The following is a 25,799-nucleotide window of genomic DNA, read 5'->3' on the forward strand; positions in this document are numbered from 1 at the left end:
ATTTAAGTGTACCCTTAAAATTAATTTAAATAAACTCAGATGAACATAAGAACTTCTGGAATCAGAAACCATGAAGAACTATTTCTAAATCTGAAATGCAAACAAATGTAAAATAACATCAAGAGTATCAGGTAAATATATTGGGTCAAGTTGGTTGAAGCTTCCTCTTTGCTCACGGACGTGAGTATTTCCTTAAGTAAATCCTTAGAAGTAAGATTACTAACCAATACAGGTATTCAGAAGATGCTGTTAAAAATGTGAACCAGGGGAGCCTGGGTGGCTCAGTCGGTTAAGTGTCCAACTTCGGCTCAGGTCATGATCTCACGGTTCGTGGGTTCGAGCCCCGCGTCGGGCTCTGTGCTGACAGCTCAGAGCCTGGAGCCTGCTTCAGATTCTGTGTCTCCCTCTTTCTCTGACCCTCCCCTGCTCACACTATTTCTCTTTCTCTCTCAGGAATAAATGAAACATTTTTTTAAAAGTGTGAACCAACAAGGAAGAGTCTGTAAAAGTAAACATTCATGTGGAAGAAAATTCTATAAAACCATAACGGCAAAGTTTGATTTTGAATAGTGAACTAAGAGATGACTTTTATCTGCTTTTTTACTTGTCTGTGTCTTTTTACCTTTTTTTGTTAACACTAATACACATTATTTGTATAATAACAAAATGTAATTTAGTAAGCAGGTGTATGGAAGGTAATTGCAGCCAAGACCATTACTGGGCCTTTCCTGGAAAACCTTGTGCTAGGTGAAAACAGCTTGCTTAATTCTGAAGGGCTAACTTAAAAGACAGCTTGACTTCCAGCCAGATGCTCACAATCAATGAGCCTCATCCTGGTGGCCAGCCCCCATCGACCCCCAACCTCCCTGCCTCCTGGTATTCTCCCTGTTAGATAGCTCCCCTCCCCAACCCTGTGTGAGGGTTGGTCTGTGAGACCAACAGAATATGGCAGAAGATACTGTATGTCACTTCTGAGGTTAGGCTATAAAACATACTTTCATCTTGGTTATTCTCTTTCTTTCAGGGCAATTGCTCTGGGGGAAGTCAGCTGTCATGTCTTGAGCAACTCTCTAGAGAGGCCCATGCAACAGGGAATGAAAGCTCTGCTCAATGGTCATGCGAGCACGCCATCTTGGAAGTGGCTCCTCCAGCCCCACTCAAGCCTTCATATGATGCAGCACCAGCCGACATTCTGATTGAAACCACGTGAGAAACCTTGGGCCAGAACTTAGACTACACTTGGGTTCCAGACCCTCAGAAACGATGTGAGATAATGATAGCTTGTTGCTTTAAGCTGCTAAGTTTGGGGGTAATTAGATCCACAGCAATAGATAACTAATATAGCCTTTTAACCTGGGTCATTAGCTTTAAAACACGTGGAAGAGATAAGATAATAGGAATGGAGACAAAGAAGGATGAGGGGGATGTCTTTGAGAAGGAGCGGAGTTCTTTAGGAAGTAATTATATCTTCAACCGTTGCCCCCATCCCATGCAATATGGGGACTCTTGACCTATCTTCTCAAATTGGTGAGCTCCAGGGAAGTGCCTGTGATGTGGGAGAGAGTCTGGAGTAACCCCTTTTTTCCTGGAGTTACTTACTGGCAGTTGGCACCTCACTGGCGTATATGTAGTTGTGGGGTGTTGCACTTGGGCAGAAGAAGACGGTGCCTCATCCTTGGCATTTCATACGAGAAGGTTCTGCCATGTTGGGTAAAGGTGGGCTGAGCCAGGAGAGCCAGCCTACGTGACCAAAGAGGGGATCTCCCCCTGACAGTCAGAGTAGCTGAGGGTCTGAAAGCTTGACCACCGGTCTTTGAAGGTCCACCCAGCCTGGGACCTTGGACAGACTTACTGTCAGGGTCATTGCCTACACCAAGGATGGCATCACAGCTGAATCCTTCCCGGATTCCCCCACACAGGTGGATCCAGACAAGTGCACCACTACCACCAGACACTGAGGGAGGGACTGAGCAAACAGAGAAGGCTGGCCTAGCAGAGAAGGGAGAGATCCTTCTCACATCCCACAAGGGGACTCTTGGAGCAGACAGGAGGAGTTGCTGGGAGGAGGGGAAGGAGCACCATTGAACAAAGCTGTCTTCTGCTTCCTGAGCCCTGAGCAGGGGCCCTGAACCAGGCTGCTATACAAAACACCAATATCTGCAAGTGACAGAATGTTTCCTTGAAATGAAACTATTTAAAACTGGAAGTGGCTGTACGTAGCCGGTATTTATAAGACTGGCTAACTTCGGCTTTTCCACTGCTGAACAGGAATTGGGGTTTTGTTTTGTTTTGTTTTGTTTTGTTTATAGAAAAGGAAGTAAGTTTAAAAATAAAGCAAACCTCTAGTTGGCCCAGGGCTAGATGGAGACCATTCAATTAAAGCAATTGAATGAGCAGTGAGACCTGAGGCATATATCCGACTTCCTCTTGAATGTTAAGTTGGTCAAGTTCCCTATGTGGGCATGCTGCACTCTTCCAAGACCTTCCACAATTATAAATGTGGATAAAAAGATTGTTTAGTCTCTTGCCCCTTGTGAATACCATTCCTTCTTCAACTCTAGACCAACTAGAAACTTCTGTGATGGTGTGGCAATGGCTTGTGTCTACACGGTCCAATATGGTAACCACTCACCGCACATCGCTACTCAACGCTGGAGAGGTCGCCAAAGCCAATTGAGGGACTGACTTTAAAATTGTATTTTTTTAAAGATTTTTGAAAAGTTTTTATTTATTCATTTGAGAGAGAGAAAGAGAGTGTGTGAGCAAGATAGGGGCAGAGAGAGAGTGAGAGAGAATCCCAAGAGGGCTCCACTCGGTCACAGAACCCAACATGGGGCTCGATTTCATGAATGTGAGATCAGGACCTGAGCCGAAATCAAGAGTATTTTAATCAACATAAACATATGCAGCCACCTGTGGTTAGTGCTACCTTACGGGACCGAGCAGTGAGGGATGGAGTCGGACATATTTCTTTCTACTGAACTTTTGGATGGCTTCCTACATTTGGGGAACGTCTTTGTTGGTTTGCTATCTCAGATTCCACAAAGACAGGGACACTTTGGCTCAAGATTTCTGACACTTCCTGGGGCGCCTGGGTGGCTCAATCAGTTAAGCGCCAGACTTCAGCTCAGGTCATGATCTCACGGTTCATGGGTTCGAGCCCCATGTCAGGCTCTATGCTGACAGCCAGCTCAGAGCCTGGAGCCTGCTTCAGATTCTGTGTCTCCCTCTCTCTCTGACCCTCCTCTGCTCACACTGTCTCTCTCTCTCTCAGAAATAAATAAAAACGTTTAAAAAAAAAAAAAGATTTCTGACACTTCCATACCACGCACCAAATTCTTCCCCATGTGTCCTCAGAACCTAATTGAGGAGAGCACTGGTACGCCTGGGTGGCTCAGTCAGTTGAGCGTCCCACTTTGACTCAGGTCATGATCTCGCGGTTGGTGAGTTCGAGCCCCGCGTCGGGCTCTGTGCTGACAGCTTGGAGCCTGGAGCTGCTTCGGAATCTGTGTCTCCCGCTGTCTCTGCCCTCCCCAGCTCATGCTCTGTCTCTCTCTGTCTCTCAATAACAAATAAATGTTTAAAAAAAAAAAAAAAGAGGAGAGCATTTACAGTAATGTTTACATGGGGAAAACTTGAGCACAGACTGGATTCCGATAACATTAAGAAATTACTTAGGTCACTTCCAAGAGGGATTTGGGAACTAAAACCAAGAGCTCTTAAGTCTATAACCAAATAGTGATGTTTTCCATAGGATATAATAGTTACTCAGTAGTGCTATGGTTTCCTGAGGAGACATAAGACTTAAAAAATTACTAAAATTGCAGGCTGTGGTCTTCAGAGATAAAGTAATGTGCTGTCTGTAATTTGCTTTAGATAATGGAGTGAGGAGCAGACAGAGGAAATGAGATTGGTCGATAATTGTTGAAGCCTTGTGATGAATTCATGGATTCCCTTAGATCAGTCTAGTTTACATGTGTGTACTTTTTTTAATTAAAGAAGTTAAGAGCTTTAAACAAGATGGGAAAGTGCCTCTATTATATCAAGTAGAAGGGGGAAAAGAGAGGCGCCTGGCTGGCTCAGATGGTGGAGTGTGTGACTCTTGATTTCAGGTTTGTGAGTTCAAGCCCCATGTTGGGTGTGGAGCCTAGTAAACAAACAAACAGACAAACTACTAAAAAAAAGAAAAGAAGGGCAATAAGCATACAATAAAATGAGGAATTCACACAAATGGAAGGAAATATGCAACATAATGTAGTGATTAGGATCCACATGACTGAGTTCAAATCCTGGCTAGAACCCCGGCCTGGTTTCAGGAATTTTTTTTAGCTTTGCTCAACCTCCGTCTCCTTATCTGTGGAATGAGGATCATACTGGAATGTACCTCTTAAAATTGCAGTGGAGAGTAAGGGAACCCATTTACGAAATATTTAGCCAGCATCTGGTACCCAAGTCCCGTCACTTACAACTGGGACATAGATTGACAAATGGCTGGTATTGCTACCAATACCTTTCTCAATTTTCCGCAAAAAGGATGTCTTCCTTTTATATTTAAGGAAGAAAATGTGTGTTTGTTCGTTCGTTTAAATGAAAAGAACAGTTCCTTCCATTCCTACCTCTGTGTTCTGAAAAACTGCCAGTAAAGTCAGTTAATAATTTATCGGATGTTCTAAACTTTAGCAAAAGGAGAATTCCAGCTTGTGTCTGAATAAGTGGAATTCCCCGTGAAAACCCTGTATTGTGGCCTTGGGGACATGTGTTAGGAAAGAACCATCTGGAAGCTTCCTCTGGCCTGGGGGGTGGGGNAGAGCCCATTGCGGAGCTCGAACTCACGAACTGTGAGATCACGACCTGAGCCGAAATCAAGAGTCAGATGCTTAACCAATTGAGCCACCCAGGCGCCCCTATTTTTTTAAGTAAGCTCTACACCCAGCATGGGGGTGGGGGGGGTTGAACTCATGACCCTGAGATCAAAAGCCACGCGTTCTACCAGCTGAGCCAGCCAGGTGCCCCTGATGACTTTCTTTGCAGGAGCTGTTACACATTTCCCTTTCCATCAGATTTGCATCTTTCAAACAATGTATCTCCTTCCATTGGGACTGCTAGTTATGAATCCCTTCCAAGTGGCGGTGATGTTTCTGAAATTATATTTTGCTTCTTTCAGTAACATGAAAATCCTGCCTTATCCATTCCCTATACCCTTTGCATTGGGAGACACACCTGCAAAGCCATAAAGTTGTCATCTCTATTTTTGCTCAAGAATAATGACACTCACTGTCTCTGTTATCTGTTCTGGACTCTTGCACGAAGGCTGTTTTCATTTTCTCCTCAACTGTCAGTACCAATAACTTGACTGAAACCACTAAACCAGAGGGGTGGGAGGGAGAATATTGGCTTGTATAACTGAGAAGTCCAAGGAGCAGGGTTAGCTTCAGGCATGGTTAGATCCAGGTGCTGTAATGTTTTCAGGTGTTTCTCTCTCTCCATCATCAGGCTCAGCTTTCTGCTATGTTGACCTCAGTCTCAGTCTCCTTAAAGCAAGGTGGCACTCAGCAGCTCCAGACATGTCAGTGATCATCTCAGCCTCTCTAATAGAGAAAGAAAGCACACCTCACTCCCAGCCATTTGAGCAAAGTACCAATGACAACCCCCACTGGTCCAGATGGGGTCATGTGTCCACCTCTGAAGCAGTCATTGAAATTTTGGTAATTTTTTTGGTGCCAAAAGATGAGATCAGCCCTCTTTGGCCGCATAGACCATGAGAAGAAGATGGATGGTTTCCCTTCCAAGATAGAGAAGCTGTTGAAAGAAGACAGCAAATGGACGCCACGCAGACCAAAACAACAGATGTCCACTCTGCATCCCATAACAGCCTTTTTCCGATGCCCTTCGATGGCATTGGGAAATCTCCTGCCAAACACCTTCTTCTCCAGCTCTGTGGCGCTCTCTGTCCTTCGCCAGTGGCCCCAAGTTCCATTGCGTTGGCCTCGTGCCCAGGAAATGAAATCTCGTCAACACCATTGACATCACCAGCTGCTCACGTCCAATATCCTCTTGGATATTCATCCGCTGAATGAAAACATGGAATACTACCTATACCCCCCCGTCCCCCACTACGCCAATCCTTCAGAGTCCATCTCAGAACTGCCAAGCTTCCAGAGACATAGTTCAGATTTCCTTTGACCACACCGCTCCTCCACACATGGATCAGAAGAAGGAGGGGCTGCGTGGAGGTTCTGTGCAAATATCTATCCCATCCTGTATCTGTGCTCCAGAAACACGCCCCTCCCGGCATGCCGCACCTGGTCTCAGATGGGAATCTGCGTATTCTGGGAATGCACAAGTTTGTTTGTTTGTTTGCTTGCTTGCTTTTCATCCAGCCATGGCCGCCCTCTCTCAACTTAGCTACTATAGCACCTGGCCTAGCACAGAAGACACACCGTATATATTCAATGATGCATGCCCTGTTTTTCCAAGGGCCCTCAGAAAAACCCAAACCAGACCAAACAAGAAAACTAAGCCGAATTTGGAATCAGGAAAGAGATCCTGGGACTTCATCCGTAACGTATTCTTCAAGCGAGGTGGCGGGGTATGCGAATGCGTATTGCATTACCACCGAGCCTTCTGAAATGTTTCATACGTTAAAAAGCGCGCGGGCTGCAACTCCAAGCTGACCAGCCAAAAAGCTAATTGGATCGTGTCCCAACCCGCGTGGCTCCCCACAGCCCACAGGAGGTCAACAGAGGCTGTTGGAACATGAGGTCCAAGATGTCGTCCAGTCTTCCTTTCCCTCATCTATTAACGACTGAGTGTTTGTGTCCTGACCCCAAACCCCCACCAAAATAGCTAACTATGTTGAAGCTCTAAGTCCCAATGAGATTTTTAAAAAAAGTTTTTTTAATGTTTATTTATTCTTGGGGTTGGGGGGAGAGACAGAGCACGAGCAGGGGAGGGGCAGAGAGAGACACACACAGAATCCAAAGCAGGCTCCAGGCTCTGAGCTGTCAGCACAGAGAGGCTCGAACTCATGAGCCCTGAGATCATGACCTGAGCCTAAGTCCGATGCTCAACTGACTGAGCCACCCAGGCGCCCCAAGGAGATTATTTCTGAAGGTGATAGTGATGAGGTTTTTTGAGGTGATGGTAGGGTTTGTGGGGCCCAGAGCCGACAGCCAAGAGAGAATTCTTGAAGACGTCTTTGGTGCAAAAAAGGGATTTTAAGAAAGCACAGGGACAGGACCCGTGGGCAGAAAGAGCTGCCTGAGGACCTTGTGGAGAGGCAGGTTATATATTTGGGAGTTGGGGGAGGGAAAGTCTGGGGGAAGGTTCCAAAGGGATTTTCATATGCTAAGGAAGATTCCCAGGATACTGGAGGCCTGGCTTTTGTCAGGCTAAGGTGGTTTTTCCCCCCAGCAGTGTTCACATTAATGTTCCAGGCAGTTCCTGGAGAAGCAGTTTCCTCTGCCGGCTTCAAGTGGCTGACAATGGGCTGCAGGTTACAAGATCTAATTTTACCTGCCATTTCCTTCTGTCTTTGTTCCCCACATCACTTTGGAGGGGTGATATTGAGGCTCCAGGAAACTGATCAGTCTATTGATAAGATTGGCTTTTTCCTGCAACTTACGAAGACATTTGAAAATTAACAGATCCACGTCCATCAGGACTGTGATGTCTATCAGTTAACCATTGGTTTTTCCCTTTTCCTTTGTCCCTGGGCAGCCAGGGGTGCCCGAGGAATAGCACCCATATCCCAGCTGCGGGTGGGGGGAGTTTCCTGGCTCTCAACTTGCCTTATGCTCCCTCATCAATAGGGTTAAATAAGGTCATTCGAGCGGAGTCCCTGTGATGAGATTAGTGTCCCTAAGGACACAGTGAGAAGATGGCTGGCTGCAAGCCAGGAGGGGAGCTCTCACCAGACACTAAACCTGCAGGCACCTTGATCTTAGACCTCCTAGCCTCCCGTGGGAAATAAGCGTCCGTTGTTTAAACACCCAGTCCGAAGTACTTGATTATAACATCCCTTGCTGACAAAGGCCACTCCCCTCCCTCAGCCATGGCTTCAGGTACCTTGAATCCTTCCCAATTCCCTGAATGAGCTATGTTGTCTCTCAACTGGGTGTTTCGGAGTCTGCCTTCTCTCCCTTTTTTCACACAGATCCCTCCTATTTACTCATTGCATTTGTTTCAGGAGGCTAACAAGAAGGTCCCAGAATGCAACAGCTTCAAAAGCATAAACTTCTCCAGGCAGCTGCCTGGCTCAGTTTGTAGCACACACGACCCTTGACTGCAGGGTTGTGAGTTCAAGCCCCACGATGGGTATGGAGCCTACTTAAAATTTAAAAAATTGGTTAAGCGGCCAACTTCGGCTGAGGTCATGATCTCACGGTTGGTGGGTTCGAGCCCCGCATCGGGCTCTGTGCTGACAGCTCAGAGCCTGGAGCCTGTTTCGGATTCTGTGTCTCCCTCTCTGTCTCTCTCTGCCCCTCCTCCACTCGTGCTCTGTCTCTCAAAGGTGAATAAATGTTAAATATTTTTTTAATATTTTAATTAAAAAAAGGAATATAAATTTCTTTTTGCTCCAGCAGTGGTTCTGACATAAGCTTGTCCAGGTGAGCGGGAAGCTCTGTTCCTAGAGGTCATTCAAAACCCAGGTTCCTTCTAGTCATCGCTCTGCCTGCCTCCAGAGCCTCACGGCCCCCCGCATATCGAAGCTGGGTCTCGTCCCCAGGCAGAATCTACCTGCAGGAGGAAGGCACACAGGGATGCTCTGAAGTCCAGACTCACAAGTGGGTCCTATCATTTCCACTCATTCTATTGGTGACAACTAGTCACATGATCACAACTAACTGCTGGGGGTGCTGGGAAATGTAGTCCTTACATAAACAGCCATGTGCCTGCCTATAGTTCTCCTATAAATGGAGGAATGAATTTCAACAAGCAACTGAAGTTCAGACCTGGACTCCTGAATGGCCTACTCTGTCCTGACCTCCCTAAATCAGCTGTCCCTCTTGCAAACGCCTAAGGCATTACATAGCAAATATTTCCGTAGTTGCTGACCTCTCCCCTTCACCTGCTTCCCTGACTAGATTATGAGCATGTTGCGTGAGGCTGTGCAAACTCAATGCCTTGTGCTTTCTGGCCATTTTGAGTAAAGGTGTGGAGGACCGGCTACTTAACTCGCAGGGCTCAGTACAAGATGAAAGTGTGGGGCCCCTTGTCCAAAAGCGACTCAGAATTTTTTTTTAAAGATTTACTTATCTTATATCTGAAAGAGAGAGAAATCGCAAGTGGAGGAGGGGCAGAGAGATGGGGAGAAAGAGTGAGAGAGAGTCCCAAGCAGGGTCTGCGCTGATTGTCTGGGTCCCGATGCAGGGCTCGAACCCACAAACCTCGAGATCATGACCTGAGCCGACATCTGGCACTTAACCAATTGAGCCACCCGGGGGGCCCCAAAAGTGACTAAGAATTCTAAGATGACAGAAGAGCAATTAAACCAAATGCAGCGTCCTGGAGGCAGGTCCCTGGGTACCTGCGCCCATGTCACCAGCCCTGAAGGCATGACATATAACCCAACTGCATTGACTAGCCTGCACCGCCCCTCCCCCCCCCGCCGCCCAGAAGAAAAGCCACATATCTGTTGTGCAGCCTCATGCAGGGAGCCTGGAGATGAGTCAGATGGAGCTTGTGAATATCCGGGAAGTCCACCTTCACCGTCCAGACAGGCTAACCTTGATAGGGGCCACGGGGATGGTGAGGGAATTTCCCAGGTTGCACTCCCTTGTCCTCTGGGAGGTGGGGACACAGCGCCGGCCAAGCCAGAGACACAGCGTCCTGCCTTCCCACCCCCCTCACCTGTCACCGCTGCAGAAGGAGTCACCACGGCAGTTTTGAAACTGCATCATAGACTGGGGGGCAGGGGGAGGGGGAGGCTCTGAAGTCGTCGGCAAGCAGCTCCCCAGCATCTGCTCAAACACCTCCAGCGACAGAGAACTTCCTACCTCCCCGGGCAGCTCCTTCTGTTTCTGACAGCTCTGCGGATGGAGTTCTTCCTAGAGTTGAGCCAAAACCTCCTCCTTCCTCGTGACTCCCCCCTCCCCTCAGAGGCAGGCAAGAATTGTAATACCGGGGGCGCCTGTGTGGCTTAGTCGGTTAAGCGTCCGACTTTCACTTAGGTCATGATCTCGCAGTTCGTGGGTTCGAGCCCCGCGTCGGGCTCTGTGCTGACTGCCAGCTCGGAGCCTGGAGCCTGTTTCAGTCTGTGACTCCCTCTCTCTCTGACCCTCCCCTGCCTGCGCTGTCTCTCTCTCTCTCCTAGAAATAAATAAAAACATAAAAAANCGGTGCTCTTGGGCGTCTAGGGGGCTCTGATGTTCGCCTGAAGGCAGAGGTTGTCAATTATGGGCCACAGATGTACTGCGTTTGGCCCAGGCAAGGTTAATTATTATTATTATTCATTATTATTATTTGGTGGGTTGCCAATGCTGAAAAATCTGGAGAGCTCACACAAAATGTAGAACCAAAGCCTCTAAAACATGAAAGCTCTGGCAAGTCTGGGCTCATATTTGCACCATCCTACCTGTCACTAAAGATACTGAAGAATGGATGCGGGCCGCGCCCCTGCCGCTCGCTGTCCATCACAGCCTGCTGCTTGGTTCCGTGCTACCCGTGGGCGTGCAGGTAACGTACTGTCTTAGCCCTTACACTGACAAGGATGTTAATGTGCCCCTCCCCACCATAGAGGTAGCCAATGAGTTGTAAACCCAGGTTTTTAAATTGGTTCTAGGAAAGGTTATTTAAAGAAGTACGACTCCTTTTCTTTTTTCTCCCTTCTCGCTGCTCATAATGCAGAGGTGATGGCTGGTGTTCCAGCAACGACTTTGTAACCAGGAGGCAACCTTGAGGATGGGCGCGATGTATAGGAATGTGGCCACAAACAGATAGCAAGGGGCTGGTTCAGTAGGGACGACAGAATTGCCACATCAGCTATACTTACCTCCAAATTTCTTTTACCCAAACTTCTTTTACCTAAAATAAATAAGTAGAAACACAAACATATCTTGCAGAAGCCACTCTTTAGTAGTTGTTATTAGCAATTACGGGTAGTTCCCACCTGGTGTGTGTGTGTGTGTGTGTGTGTGTGTGTGTGTGTCTAGCCATTGCCTTTTCTTAAGTTTTTATTATGGAAAAGTTACAACATATACAAACATAGACAGACTAATATCCACATGCAAAAAAATTAATGGAGACTCCTAACCTCACATCACACCCCAAAATTAACTCAAAATAGATCATACACCTAAATATACAAGCTAAAACTATACAACCCTTAGAAGAAAACATACGAGTAAGTCTTCACGAAGTTGGCTCAGCCCATGATTCCTTAGATGTTACACACAAAAAAACCATAAGCAATAGAAGAAAAAATAAATCACAGGTCATCAAAACTTAAAACTTTTGTCCTTCGAACAACACAGTCCAGAAAGTGAAAAGACAATCTGCAAAATGGCGGTGAATATTTGCAAATCATTCTCCTGGTAAGGGACTTGCAGCCCAGCATATATACAGAAGCATCACGACCCAATTCAAAGTATGTTTTAAAGCCTCGTTTGAAAATGTGCAAAGTGGGGCGCCTGGGTGGCTCAGGTCATGATCTCATGGTTCGTGAGTTTGAGCCCTGCCGCAGGCTCTCTGCTGTCAGTGCGGAGCCTGCTTAGGGTCCTCTGTCTCCTTCTGTCTCTGCCCCCCACCTCTCAAATAAATAAATATTTTCTAAATGTGAAAAAGACTTGAATAGACATTTCCCCGGGGAAAATATACAAATGGCCAATAAGCACATGAAGAGATGCTCAACGTCGTTAGCCATCAGGGAAATGCAAATCTCAACCACCAGAAGATACCACTTCACACCCACTAGGATGGCTAGAATCAGAAATAACAAGAGTTGGCAAGGATGTGGAGAAGTTGGAACCCTTGCACCGTGCTGGTGGGAGCGAAAAATGGTGCAGCAGCTGTGGGAGCCAGTTTGGCAGAGCCTCAAAAAGCTATACATAGAATTACCATATGATCCAGCCATTCCACGTCTAGGTAGACATCCCAAAGAGCGCAGAGCAGGGGCTCAAACAGCTACTTTTATACCCGTGTACACGGGAGCATCATTCACAATAGCCCAACGGTGAAAACAACTCAAGTGTCCATCAACGAACAATTGGATAAACAGAACAAGATCCATCCACACAATGGAATGCCCTTCAACAATAAGAACGAAACATGGATACAAGCCACAGGTGAACTTGGAAAACATGCCAAGTGAAAGAAGGCAGTCATGAGAGATCACATGTTGTATCATTGCATTTCTATGTGAGGTGTCCAGAATAGGCAAATCGGTGGGGATGGAACGGAGATTACTCACTATTGGGGTTCAACCAGAGGAAGAAAGGGAAGTAGAGGGCTGTTGATGAGGACAGGGTTTCTTTGGCGGTTGATAAAAACATGCTAAATTGAGCTGGCGGTGATGATTACCCAAATCTGTAAACAGACTAAAATTCACTGGATTGTATGAATTTGATGGTATGTAAATTATATCTCAATAAATCTGTCTTTAGGGGCACCTGGCTGGCTCACTGGCTAGAGCTTGTGACTCTTTTTTTTTTTTTGGGGGGGGGGGTTTTTTTTTTTTTTTTTTTTTTNGTGTAGGAATCTACAGTCAGCTGGGTAGTCTTTTTTTTTTTTCTAGATTAGTCTGCATTTTATTTATTTATTTATTTATTTATTTTACAAATAGTTTATCGTCAAATTAGTTTCCCTAGAGCTTGTGACTCTTGATCTCGGGGTCGTGAGTTTGAGCCCCAGGTTGGATGTAGAGATTACTTAAAAAATAAAATCTCTGAAACAAAATCTGTTTTTAGAAATAGACCGGTAAAAAGAACTCTCATTCACCTGCTCCAGCTTCAACAATTGTTAACTTGAGGCCAGTTTCCTTTCGTCTAAATCACACCTCCTCCACTCAGAGCTCTCCCCTCCTCATGTTATTCTGAAGCAGATCCCAGACGCCTGTAACGCAGAATTTAAAACAGCAAAGTCCGGCGGTGTGGTTACCAGCTGTGTGTTCCGGGCTGTGTGACCCCCCACACTGGGTCCTCCAGCCTTGTGGACACGTCTGGATGGCATGATACTGAGAGGTAAGTCCCTTTCTGCTTAAACTTCTCTGCAGCTAAAAACCGCAACTATTGTATCTACAATTGACATTGACCTTTAGGGCATACCCATCCGCAGAAGGAGCTCTGATGGAGCTGTGGGTATCTGAGAAATAGTGTTAGAAAATCTCTCATCCTTCATGAAAACCCCCTGGGAGTCAGAAGCCTCTGGAGCCCATATGTAAATTTAAATCTGTTCTAGGGGAGGAAGGCTTGAAGGAGGACTTGTTCCTTCCCAAGGGAGGCCCCAACGATACTGAACGGATACTTAGGGGCGCCTGGGGGACTCAGTCAGTTAAGCGTCCGACCTCGGCTCAGGTCATGATCTCGCGGTTTGTGGGTTCGAGCCCCATGTCGGGCTCTGTGCTGACAGCTTAGAGCCTGGAGCCTGCTTCGGATTCTGCGTCTCCCTCTCTCTCTGCCCCTCCCCCACCCCCCCACGGTGTTCTGTCTCTCTGTCCCTCTCAAAAATAAATAAAGATTAAAAAAATCTTAGAGAACGGATGCCTACTGATAAAGTTGACCAGAATTCTCTACTATCTTGGATTCTGACTCTGTTTCCCTAAGAAGTGCCTCCTTTCCCAAAAGTTCACGGGCTACAACGTCATTCTCTTGACCTTGGAGGTGGCTCTTGTCATATCTTCTACAAGCCAGACTCTCCCAGCGGCTCCTCCCTAACGTGAGCTCTAGTTAACCCGGCACCGAACCAGGTTTTTCATGTAGAATAGGATCGAAGGTCTTCACAAAGTCTTGGGCTCAGACCCCACCGGCCTTGTGCCCGTTTCCTGATTCTGACGCTGGTTCACTGCATGGCGTTTGGCAACATCTCTGTGGTTTCATCTGTGACATGGGAATAATAACTCCTATCATTTACTCATTTCTGTCGGCTGGAAGGACAGCATGAAGCTCGCTTTATAAGGCACCTAGCTTGGGGCGCCTGGGTGGCTCAGTCGGTTAAGCTTCTTTCTGACTCTTAGTTTTGGCTCCGGTCACGATCTCACAGTTCGTGGGTTTGAGCCCCGCATAGGGTTCTGTGCACTGACAGTGATCAGCCTGCTTGGCATTCTCTCTCCCCCTCTCTCTATGCCTCTCCTCCCTCAAAGTAAATAAATAAACTTAAAAACAACAACAATAAAACATTAGGCATCTAGTTCAATGCCCTACCTGAAACAGCCAATCAGTAACTGCCTGCCACCCATTATTAGCAATTGTGAAACTGGGTTAGATCTTATCTTCTCAACCAGAGAACCTCAGGCTTCTTAGATTGGTGTTGTTTTGGGGCGCCCGGCTGGCTCAGTCGGAAGAGCATGCGACTCTTGATCTCGGGAGTGTGAGTTCAAACCCCACGTTGGGTGTAGAGATGACTTAAATAAACGAAACTTAAAAAAATAAATAACACATGGGTGTTGTTTCGATTTTAAGGAATGGATTCATTTTTCCCTCTACATGTGTTACTTTTATACAACAATCATCATCATCACCCTCAGAAACCTTTATTGAATGTTTTTTCTTCAGCAGACACTGTACGGGGGGCTTTTAGCATCTTGCCCCATTTTCTCACTCTTGCTGTGGGTTAGGTATCACCTTAGAGAAGAGAAAACTCAGGTACGAGGTCGATTTATTCGCCCAAGTTCCCACAACTCGTAAACACTTGGGCCGGGATGCCAAGCCCACCTGCCCAGTTCCAAACCTTCTCTGTGCCGTTTCCCTCCTTCCTAAAGAGGGTGGCCGGTCCCACCTATAAGTTCCGGACTCACCAGGGTCTAGAATCAATCTCTGTGATGGAGACGGTGCATAAGATGCTTTGTGGCTCCGAGAGCCATGACCAAGTTTTAAAAATCTCCCACAGCCCTGACTCACCCCTGCAGCCTGGGCTCTCAGGGTCCACGGAGTCCTCGTTTCTTGACGCAACACCTTCCCACAGGTGCCTGATTCTGCAGCCTCCCCCTGGGCCTGGCCCGTGGCGTCGCCTTAATGACAGGCCCCCAGCTGCTGCCTGATGGTTGAGCATCCACCCTACCCAGACCTCCCATGGCCTGACCCTTTATGACCTGTCTGTTCCCTGATTCGAGCTTGACCGCTGCAGTAGGCAGCTTCCAAAATGACTCCCAAAGGTCCTGGTATCCGGGTACGCACCCAGGGACTCCTAAGGAACAGAGCACCACAAAGGAAACAGGAAGTTGGGGCGCCCCAGGGGCTCAGTCTGTTAAGTGTCCCACTTCAGCTCAGGGCGTGATCTCACGGTTGGTGAGTTCGAGCCCCACATCGGGCTCTGTGCTGACAGCTCGGAGCCCACTTTGATCCTCTGTCTTCCTCAGTCTTTGACCCTCCCCTGCTCATGTTCTCTGCCCCTCTCTCTCAAAAATAAATAAACATTAGGGGCGCCTGGGTGGCTTAGTCGGTTAAGCGTCCGACTTTCGCTTAGGTCATGATCTCGCGGTTCGTGGGTTCGAGCCCCGCGTCGGGCTCTGTGCTGACTGCCAGCTCAGAGCCTGGAGCCTGTTTCAGAGTCTGTGTCTCCCTCTCTCTCTGACCCTCCCCTGCTCACGCTGTCTCTCTCTCTCTTCTAGAAATAAATAAAACATTAAAAAAAAATTAAAAAAAAAAAATAAATAAACATTAAAAAGAAAAAAAACCCAAGCTATTGGAAATCACTCCTGAGATTAGACCACAGAAGACTGTGACTTCTGTCCCGCTCAACACGGTACCCCTTCCTCACTCCCTCCCGCCCTTTCTCTCTCTCCCTCCCTCTCGGAGGAGGCAAGTTCCGGGTTATAAGCAGCCCCGAGGACCTCATGGGGCCTCCCTACAGCAGCCGTCAAGGAACTGAGATCCTTGGTTCAACAGCCCATAAGGAACCGACTCCTGCCAACGATCAGGGAATGAGCTTGGAAGCCATCGTTCCCTGCCGGAGCCTCAGATGGCCTCATCCCCGGCCAACATCTCGGTTGAAGCCTGTTGGACGCCTCGAGCCAGAGGATGATACAGCTTAGCCTCGCCGGGATTCCTCACCCACAGAAGCTGAAAGATAACGTGAGGCTCAGAGTACTCGTTACAGAGGAATAGGTTAAGTGATGGAACCACGGCCTTACGTGCACACCTTCACAGTGCCTTACCCTGCTAGCACCGGGTTAAAGGGCACTATGGAACACTCCCAAGATATCCTCTGCCCTGGATTGCCTAGGGTTCCTTTTCTTCTCAAGATCGGTTTGGGAAAGAGGTTTCCCTGACTTGTGGCGGAGTCGGATCCCGCACCGGACCTTCAGGCTCTGTGGCTGCACCCAGCATCTCGGGCGAGATTCTCTCCCTGGGGCCCCGGGGTCTGTGTGAAGGGTCTTCCTTCCTGTGGCCTCGCCGCCCAGTTCACAACACACTCCTGGGAATGGCTGACCCCGGCTGGCCACTTCCTTCTCTGGAGAAGTAGGCGTGTCAAGGGCCGGGTGACCAGCAAGACCCCAGAGGTGAGCTGAGCATCCTCTGATGTACCAAAGTGGGGCCTGAGTCTCTCCTCTGACTCAGATCAAATGTCCTGTGGCCCCAGCAGGCACTGGTTACGCCGCCTCGGGCAAGTTTATTAACATCTCTGAGCCCTGAGTTCCACATCCGTAAAACAAGGCTGATAGTCACACCTCCTCATAGGGTTTCCGAGGGGATGGAATGTGGCGGCACATGTAACACGCTCAGAATGGTGGCTGGCATACAGTAAGTGCTCAATAGATGTTACTTCCATTGACTAATGGATCCCGTCACGGTGACCCATACATTACAGCGGCAGGTCGAGTGTGTCTCTTACCCCAATGTCATTCTTCTCTCCCTTCTCCCTTGCTGTTAGAAGTAGCTTCTCATGTTAGCCTTCTGGATATTCCTTTCCCCAGGCTGCCTCCCGGCGAGAGACAGCCATGGCCCAGATCCGGCCAATGAGATATAACGGGAAATCTGTGGGAGGTGTCTGAGAAATGTTTCCTCCTTGGTAGGAGAAATGTTTGAAAAGATTCCTCTGCTTTCATGCTTTGGGTGCTCCAGTGTGAAGACGAGATGCTTGGAGCTGAAGCAGCCATCTTGGCACCATGAGGAAAGAGTCACATGGGCTGCGGGGACTGGCACTCAGCGCCTGGAGGTTAGTGACCGCTGACGCACTGATCCTACCCTGGAGCCAGTCTACCTCTCGCCTTCTCACGGACTGGAACAATTCCATTCCTTTCGTTTTAAAGCTACTATAAGCCTCGCTTTCTGTTACTTACAACCACGAGTAACTCAAGTGCCTTAAAAGTAGCTTGAGGCACTTGGGTGGCTCAGTCGGTTGTCTGACTTCAGCTCAGGTCACGATCTCACGGTTCGTGGGTTCGAGCCCCAGCATTGGGCTCTGTGCCGACAGCTTGGAGCCTGGAGCTGCTTCGGATTCTGTGTCTCCCTCTCTCTCCGCCCCTCCCCCGCTCGTGCTCTGTCTCTCTCTCTCTCTCTCTCAGAAATGAATAAAAAACATTACAAAACAGTAAAAAAAAGTGGCTTAAATAATACCATAAGCTAAAGAATCCTTACAGGGGTGCCTGGCTGCCTCAGCCCGGGGGAACATGCGCCTCTTGATCTCAGGGTTGTGAGTTTGAGCCCCACCTTGGACATAGAGATTAATTTACTGGAAGGAAGGGAGGAGGGAAGGAAGGGGGAATTCCTTACAAAATAACAAACCCTATTTCACAGGAGAAGACGCCGAAAGCAACAATGTGGCAAGAACTCTAAAGATACATCACCTCCTTTAATCCTAATAAAAACTTGCTGAGGCAGGTTTTCTGTTTTCAGATTTCTTCACAAGTTTAGAAGATTGAATAGCCCGTTTCACACAATTCTATGGGGGGGGAGATGGGATTCGAACCAGGTCTCTCAAATCTAGACACAGCGTTCTTCCAGCCCCACAATCCCCCTGGACAGGTCCCTGCACCGGCCAGCGTTGAGTCAGTAACAACGCGGTAGCCCTAATTCAGGTCATGTCAACCTGAACGTAATTATGTTCATCGCTTAGGAAGTGCATCTGCGAGCAAAATATTAGCCACGATAAAAAAGAATAGTGGCGACAGCTGGGTGAAATTCTGTCCTAAGACCCATGTGCCAAAGTATATTTCTGTCTTTAGGCTCTCAGAGAATTTATATTCCCGATCCGCACTTCAATTGGTAATTGCCCAGCGTCTGTTCTTTTTAAATCTTTATTATTTTTTATTCTCTCCCAGATGTTGAGTTGAGCGGCGATGATTTCGGGATTTCAGCGAGAGGTCCATCCAGCTGCCGGGTTTGGGAAGTGTCCACGTCTTTGTTTCTTTTCAGCCCTTCAACTTGAATTTATGATGAGGTTTTGATGAATGGTACCCTTCTCCCAGCCCTGCTCTCTTTGCATGTGTCTGTGTGTGCAATATCTTTGGTCTAATTATGCCGATGTGTCTCTTGGTAGAAAATTTATGTGACGCCTGTTGCCAGGAACCAGAAGCCAGGACTGGGGATTTGTGGTCTAAACAGCCTTGACTCCACTCCCTGCAGTATATCCAGAGTGAAGTTGGGGCAAGACTGGGCAGCTTGCTAATTTAGGGCTCCAGCGGGTTGAGGGTTTGGGCACGTTTCCGCCCTGCGCTGAATTGAAGACACACCACGGGAATCAAGGATTTGGACAACCAATCAAAATTAGGGGCAGCGGGGAAGGGGGCATGGGATCAAGGATTTGGGGGGACTAATCAAAATTAGAAGCAGGGCAAGGGATGTAGAATCAAGGATGGGGGACCAATCAAAATTAGGGGTAGGGGGCAGGGAGAGGAGCAGGTAAGGAAAGCAAGATGGAGGGCTGGGGGGGGGGGTTAGTCTATTCACCTAGGTGGGAATTTACCTGCTACGACTAACAACCTTGATTAAATTCGCTCATTTCTTGGATTTCTGACTAGATTTCTGCTCTTCCTTGCAGTCAAGAGCCATTGTAGTGCTCTCTTGCTATGTAACAAATCACCCCATATTCAGTGGCTTAAAGCAACAGTAGCCATTTCCTTTATCACAATTTCTTTAAGCCAGAAATTCAGGAAGGTGTTGGCTGGGCAGGTCTGGCCTGAGGTTTCGAGCAATTGCAACAACAGAGAGACTAGCGGAGCGTCTGGCTGGTTCAGTCGGTGGAGCGTGTGGCTCTGGATCTCAGGATTGTAAATTCGAGCCCCACTGTTGGGTGTAGAGATGGCTTAAAGACAAAATCTTCAAAAGCAAAAAAAAACAAAAACAAAAACAAAACCCAACGACAGAACAGCTGGTGGCTGGTTGGGCATACTTATTTTCTTTAAATTTTTTTTAAATGTTTATTTTTGAGACTGAGGGAGAGAGCAAGTTGGGGAGGGCAGAGAGAGAGGAAGACACAGAATCGGAAGCAGGATCCAGGCTCCGAGCTCTGAGCTGTCAGCACAGAGCCCGACGCGGGGCTCGAACCCAGAAACTGTGAGGTCGTGACCTGAGCCGAAGTCAGATGCCCAACTGACTGAGCTGCCCAGGGGCCCCTGACTATTTTTTAACCTCTCCTCCAGAACCTGTCACTGAGCTGATGTTACCGTTAGCGTTTGGTGGTGCTGACCGTTTGACATGACCCCAAGTGACAAACGATTCATCCAGTACCTACCACTCTCTTGCTTTGCAAATCGCTCATTGAGCACCACCAGAGCCAGGCTGTGTTTGGGGCACCGGACACCAGGGTGCCTGCCTCGTGGGTCTTAGCTACTCGGCAAGGCCAGCCGTTACTGGATGATCAAAGAGATACACTGGCAGGAACTATCTGACCGAAATAAACAGTGGAGTTAGGAGTTGACTATTTAGCAGGGTGGAGGGTAGTTTCCCTTGAAGGGCGAGCAGGGCCAGCGGAGGCTCCCCTGGGGACCGCTTGAGGAGGGTGGTGAGGAGGCTGTGCCAGGTGGAGGCATTTAGGGCGGGCGGGAGGCGTGGGCGCAGGTGGACTGAGCACAGACCCGTGCTCCTTTTTCTTTTTCTTATTTTTTTTTAGGTTATTTATTTCCGAGAGAGAGAGGGCGAGAGAGAATCCCACGCAGGCTCCGCACTGTCAGCGCAGAGCCGGACGCAGGGCTCGATCCTGTGAACCGTGAGATCACGACCTGAGCGGAGCTCAAGCACCGGGCGCTTATCTGAGTCCCCCAGGCACCCCCAGGCTGCTGCTCCTTAACACGGCAGCGGAGAATCTTGCTGTCTTCCTGGTCGGAGAGCGTGTCAGGGGCTCAACCTGGAAAGTAGAAGCCACTGGAAGGAGTTAGGGGGCAGTTTATTGGAAAGAAATGGAAGTGGGGGGACAGGGAAGCCAGGAGCGTGGGGGTCTCCCTGTGGCTCCAGTGGCCCCCAGTGGATGAATGTGGGGGGTGCCTCGGGAGTGAGGGGTGTTGCTGCGGATGAGCCCGGCCCGTGGGCTCAGTCCAATCCAGAACCACACCCTATGTGGGTCCTGCATGTGGATCCACGGCCAGGGCCGGCGCTGGGGCGGCCACGGAGGCTCTCGGGGTGCAGAACTTAAGGAGGCCCCCAAGCCGTACCTACACTGGCAAGACCATGGGAGTAATGCCCCCCGAAAATTTACATCCCAGCCCCAGCCCTGTCTCGGGTGGCTGTGCCCTCATCCCCTGATGGCGAGAGGCACCCCCATGAAGGCCTGTCGGTCAAGGAAGCTCTGGAGAGAGCCATCCCTGAGCTGCGAAGGGGCTTTCCAGGAGGAGGGAAGACGTCGTCTAAGAGAATGAAGAGAATAGGATGCAAAAAACCCCACAGAGAGACAGAGAGACTGAGCAGGACTGAGCGATGGGTAATGGCTCGCCAGTCACACTGGGGTCTGGCATTTGCTAGTGCCTCCACGCTGTGACCCGGAAGAGCCTGTATTCTGCTGTGACCCCCCGCCTCAGAACTGCAGGAACACGGCTACCTGCATAGATTGGGGGGTGGTTAACCCCTCTGTGAAAAGGGGAGAGACACCTGCATGGCCCTCGTCCTGGTGCCTGGCAATGGCCGCTAGGGGGAGCTCACGGCCTCTCCCCCTCCTCTCACACCTGGTCCTTCTCCACCCTCCGCCTCCGGGCTGGAAACACAGTGATGGAGCCCAGGCCACGCACCTGTGGCTGGAGGTGCCCAAGATGTCCGCTGTGACAGGCAGAGTGGTCCATGGTTCTCGGGGCTGTGTGACCAGGCTCTTTGGATTTCCCCTGGCAATTCTCTCGAGCCCTTCCTGCACTGAAATTTTTCTGGCTGCTCTGGTTGGGTCCCTGCCTGTCAAACCACGGGAGCCCAGATGCACCCGGTGCGGCGTCCACCTGCGAAGGTCACGCAGAAGTGGCCGAGGCCGGGGAAGCTGCCCAATGTCCTTCCATCTGGTCCTCGCCACCCGCCTCACCAGGGCTTTAGATTTTTTAGAAATTTTTAGAAAGACGCCGGAGCAGTAACCCACGGCTGAGCGGCTGTTGAGGAGTGGGATTTGATTCAAAGTCATGGCTGGTGTCAGAGCCCATGTTCAGACCCCCCCACAGCCCTGCCCTCGAGGAGGGTATAAGTGAATGAGAACTGAATCAGCCTTGCAGGACCAGAGGGGACCTCTCTGAGCCCTGAGGCCGTCACCTCACTGGACTTGAGAGCCTTCCTTTTTTTTTTTCAATATGCTAAGACAGATAATAAATCTATTTAATTGTTGCTTATGATACACACAAAGTTTAGGGCACATCAATGAAAATTTTGAGACATGGGGCGCCTGGGTGGCTCAGTCGGTTAAGCGTCCGACTTCGGCTCAGGTCATGATCTCACGGTTCGTGGGTTCGAGCCCCACGTCAGGCTCTGTGCTGCCAGCTCAGAGCCTGGAGCCTGTTTCAGATTCTGTGTCTCCCTCTCTCTGACCCTGCCCTGCTCATGCTGTCTGTCTCTCTCTCTCTCTCTCAAAAATAAATTTAAAAAAATTTTGAGACAAATTCTATATGCTTCAGGCATCATTTATAGGAAGATCAATCACCATTTATCATAAGAAAATGTATATCTTATTCATCTTAAGCTTCTTTTTTCCTTGATTTAGTTTTTTGAGACCTCCTGTTTTGATTTTAACTGTTAGTCATTAGGGAAAGGTCCTGTGAATACAACTTGCGAGGTGTCCCTCCTCTAGTGTCTCTGACAGGCTCTGATCAGCACTCTGTCTCTGTAACTTAGGACCCCAGCCTCCGTATGACCTCATCCTCTTTTCCTGAGAAGCTCCACTCTGTGTTTGGCTAACGCCCTCCTCTCTTCTTGAACAATGCGTCTTTTATATAAAAGGACCCCATTTAGGGAGAAGACACCCNGCCAACCCATGAAAGTGATCAAGATCCGTCGCTGTGGATCCGAGCCCGCATTTCTCCACCCTGGTGAGTCCCCCGGAGAGGGGTGTCCGAGAGAAGTGGGCAGGCCACACGTTTAGGGGCGCGTGAACCAGGTCCCCTGCCAAGGCTCTGGGGACTTCGGTCTGAGAAAGAGCTGACCATTCCTCTGGGTTCCTCCTCCTCTGGCCGCAGATCGCCGTGTCTCCCCGGAGAGCTTGCTGGCTCCTCTGCTCCGCTCTTGTCTGCTTGGGGCAAAGGAGACATCACACGCTGGTGCCACTGTGCTCAGAGCAACCACAGGCCAGTGCAGATGCGGGGTGGGCGGTGGGCATGGGGGTGGGGAGCAGGCGGGGCTGANATTCCCTCTTCCCCACCCGCCCCCGGCTTGCTGAATTACACGAGTTCAGCCGATAAACTCTCCTTGTAGCTTGTAGCAAGGCTCCCCGGGGAAAGCGCTTGCTGTGAAGGCACGGATCAGATTGGGCGCGAAGTTGTTACGGGCACCTTTCCCTGAAACGCGAGAGAATCCAGTTTCCAATTTACCGATGATGCGATAGGAAAATGTCTTCGTTAATTTCAAAGGCAAGGCGCATTAGCCTCCTTACAGATCTCACGCCTCCTCGTGAAATCACGAAAAATCTTCGTTCCCTTTAATAAACAGAACCCATAAGAACATCAAGAATCATGACTTGATTTATTAACATTCAATGATTAATGTTTCAAGAGCAGGTTAAAGAAACACAGTGCTGATCAGAGTTGGGACCCCGAGGTAGTGATCTGTACGGAGTAAAACAACACTCGTTTGAACTGGGGCAATTTAGGGCGCCTGGGTGGCTCAGTCGGTTAAGCGTCTGACCTCAGCTCAGGTCATGATCTCACGATTTGTGGGTTCGAGCCCCGCGTCGGGCTCTGTGCTGACAGCTCAGAGCCTGGAGCCTATTTCAGATTCTGTGTCTCCCTCTCTCTCTGACCCTCCCCTGCTTGCACTCTGTCTCTCAAAAATTGATAAACATTTTTTAAAAAATTTGAACCAGGGCGGGGCGCCTGGGTGGCTTAATCCGTTAAGCATCTGACTTTCGCTTAGGTCATGATCTCGCGGTTCGTGGGTTCGAGCCCCGCGTCGGGCTCTGTGCTGACTGCCAGCTCAGAGCCTAGAGCCTGTTTCAGTCTGTGACTCCCTCTCTCTCTGACCCTCCCCTGCGCACGCTGTCTCTCTCTCTCTCCTAGAAATAAATAAAACATTAAAAAAAAATTAAAAAAAAAAATTGAACCAGGGCGATTTAAATTTCACTTTTTCTAAGGCAGGTGTCCCTCACCGATTTAGACACCGGCGAATCAAACTGTGTCCCAGAGTCTCACATTGTGGTGAATGCACGGGTTCAGGGTCACCCCACAAGTCTGTCTTCCCCAAAGGCCTGGTGACCTCCGCCCCTCCGTCTCCCATCCCCCACCTGTAGCCCACTCCTCCGGTATCTTTGGTAAGGAGATTGTGGGAGCAGAGGGGAAAATCCACTCCACAACATTGGGGGATGCCCTCAGGTGTGTGAATTCCGCGAGCGTGAGTCGTACTTCCTAATCTGCTCTGTGCTTTCCGAATTTTGTCGTGCTCGCTGGTGACCCGCTGAATAATAATCCCTTCCCCCAAAGAGAGCCACATCCTCATACTTGTGCGGACTTTACCTTGTATGGCCGAAGCAAACAACTGCAGATGTGATTCAATTAAGGATTTTGAGACAGAGACTGTCCTGGATTCTCTGGGCGGACCTGGCACACTCTGTACCACACACATCCTCTTAAAAGGGAGGCAGGGGGAGGTTGTACTGCACACAGAAGAGGAAGGAGAAGCCGGGTGCCCAGCAATGCACGGATTGGAGTGATGTGAGCACCAGCCAAAGAATATCAACGGGCACCAGAGAGGCTGGCGGAGGCAAGAACCAGATTCTCCCTCACAGCCCTTGGGGGAGGCAGGGCTCTAGCCAACGCTTTGATTTCAGTCCCGTAAAGCTGATTGTGGACTTCTGGCCTCCGCAGCTCCAGGAGATGAATGTGTGCTTTTATAAGTCGGGCTGGTCATAACTGCCCCCAGCAGCAATACCGTAGTTGTTTGCTAACTTGTTTTTCTTTTTTAAAAAAATTTTTTTAACATTTATTAATCTTTGAAAGACAGAGAGAGACAGAGTGTGAGCAGGGAAGGAGCAGAGAGAGAGGGAGACACAAAATCCGAAACAGGCTCCAGGCTCTGAGCCGGCAGTCAGCACAGAGCCCGATGCGGGGCTCGAACCCACGAACCGCGAGATCATGACCTAAGCGAAAGTCGGACGCCCAACTGACTAAGCCACCCAGGCGCCCCTCACTAACACTTCTTTAATTCTGAGCTGGGGCACCGGGGTGGCCCAGTCGGTGAAGCGTCCGACTGGATTTTTGCTCAGATCGTGATCTCATGGCTCATGGACTGAGCCCTGAACTGGGCTCTGCATTGACAGCTCGGAGCCTGCTTGGGATTCTCTCTCTCTCTGTCTCTCTCTCTCTCTCTCTCTCTCCCTCTCTCTTCTTCTCTCCCTCTCTCTTCTTCTCTCCTGTTCACACACACTCTCTTTCTCTCTCTCTCTCAAAATAAATAAACTTAAAAAAAAATCAATCAATTCTGAGCTAACAGCCGTTTACTTCCACCTTGGATCAGCAACCATATTCATGAAATCGCAAGTGAGACGCCCGCCTTGGCATCCTTTAAATGCTCATCCCTGCGTCCTCTAGAATTATCTAATGAGCCCCAGGACCACCAGTGGGAGTGCCCTCACTTTGTGAAACACTGACCCAGTTCCACACACAGCGCGGGAAGCATCCATCGAGCAGCTGGGCTTTCAAAACTGCTTTGTTAAGTTCAAATTTCACTTGAAAANGAAAGCATCAGCCCCTTTAAAAATAGAAGCCGTTTCTCCTGCAAATTTTCACAGAGCCAGATTTTAAAATGCAGGATTTAGCAGAATCTTAAACGGTTCTGGGTAGAGTTACTGACATATAGATAAGGACCCTTAAAAGAGGAGGGAGCCATGGAGGATGCTAACACGGTGCTGGAGCTGGAGGCAGAAGCTAGCTAACCAGGGCTGCTTCTCTCTGCGTTCTGTTTTTCTCTCGCCTCTGCCTCCGGACAGAGGACCACGTAGGTGAGGCAGGCATTGCTGTGCAAGAGGGGGTGCAGGGACTTTTTGAGGCTGAGAGACGGGAGGTGGTGGAATTGGTGAGTCCCCCACCTGGAGAAGAA

At 49.0% G+C, this 25,799-nt stretch overlaps 1 non-coding gene across 1 annotated transcript; it reads left to right on the forward strand.

Annotated features, from left to right (window-relative positions):
* The first annotated feature begins 3,676 nt into the window (after window positions 1-3,676).
* On the forward strand, window positions 3,677-3,803 carry LOC144217353 (small nucleolar RNA SNORA25). Its single transcript, XR_013330884.1, has one exon. It is a non-coding gene; the product is annotated as a small nucleolar RNA SNORA25 (small nucleolar RNA).
* Window positions 3,804-25,799: the final 21,996 nt, after the last annotated feature.

The sequence above is a fragment of the Crocuta crocuta genome, unplaced genomic scaffold (assembly GCF_008692635.1).
Source record: "Crocuta crocuta isolate KB4526 unplaced genomic scaffold, BGI_CrCroc_1.0 scaffold139, whole genome shotgun sequence".
In the NCBI taxonomy this organism is placed as follows: domain Eukaryota; kingdom Metazoa; phylum Chordata; class Mammalia; order Carnivora; family Hyaenidae; genus Crocuta; species Crocuta crocuta.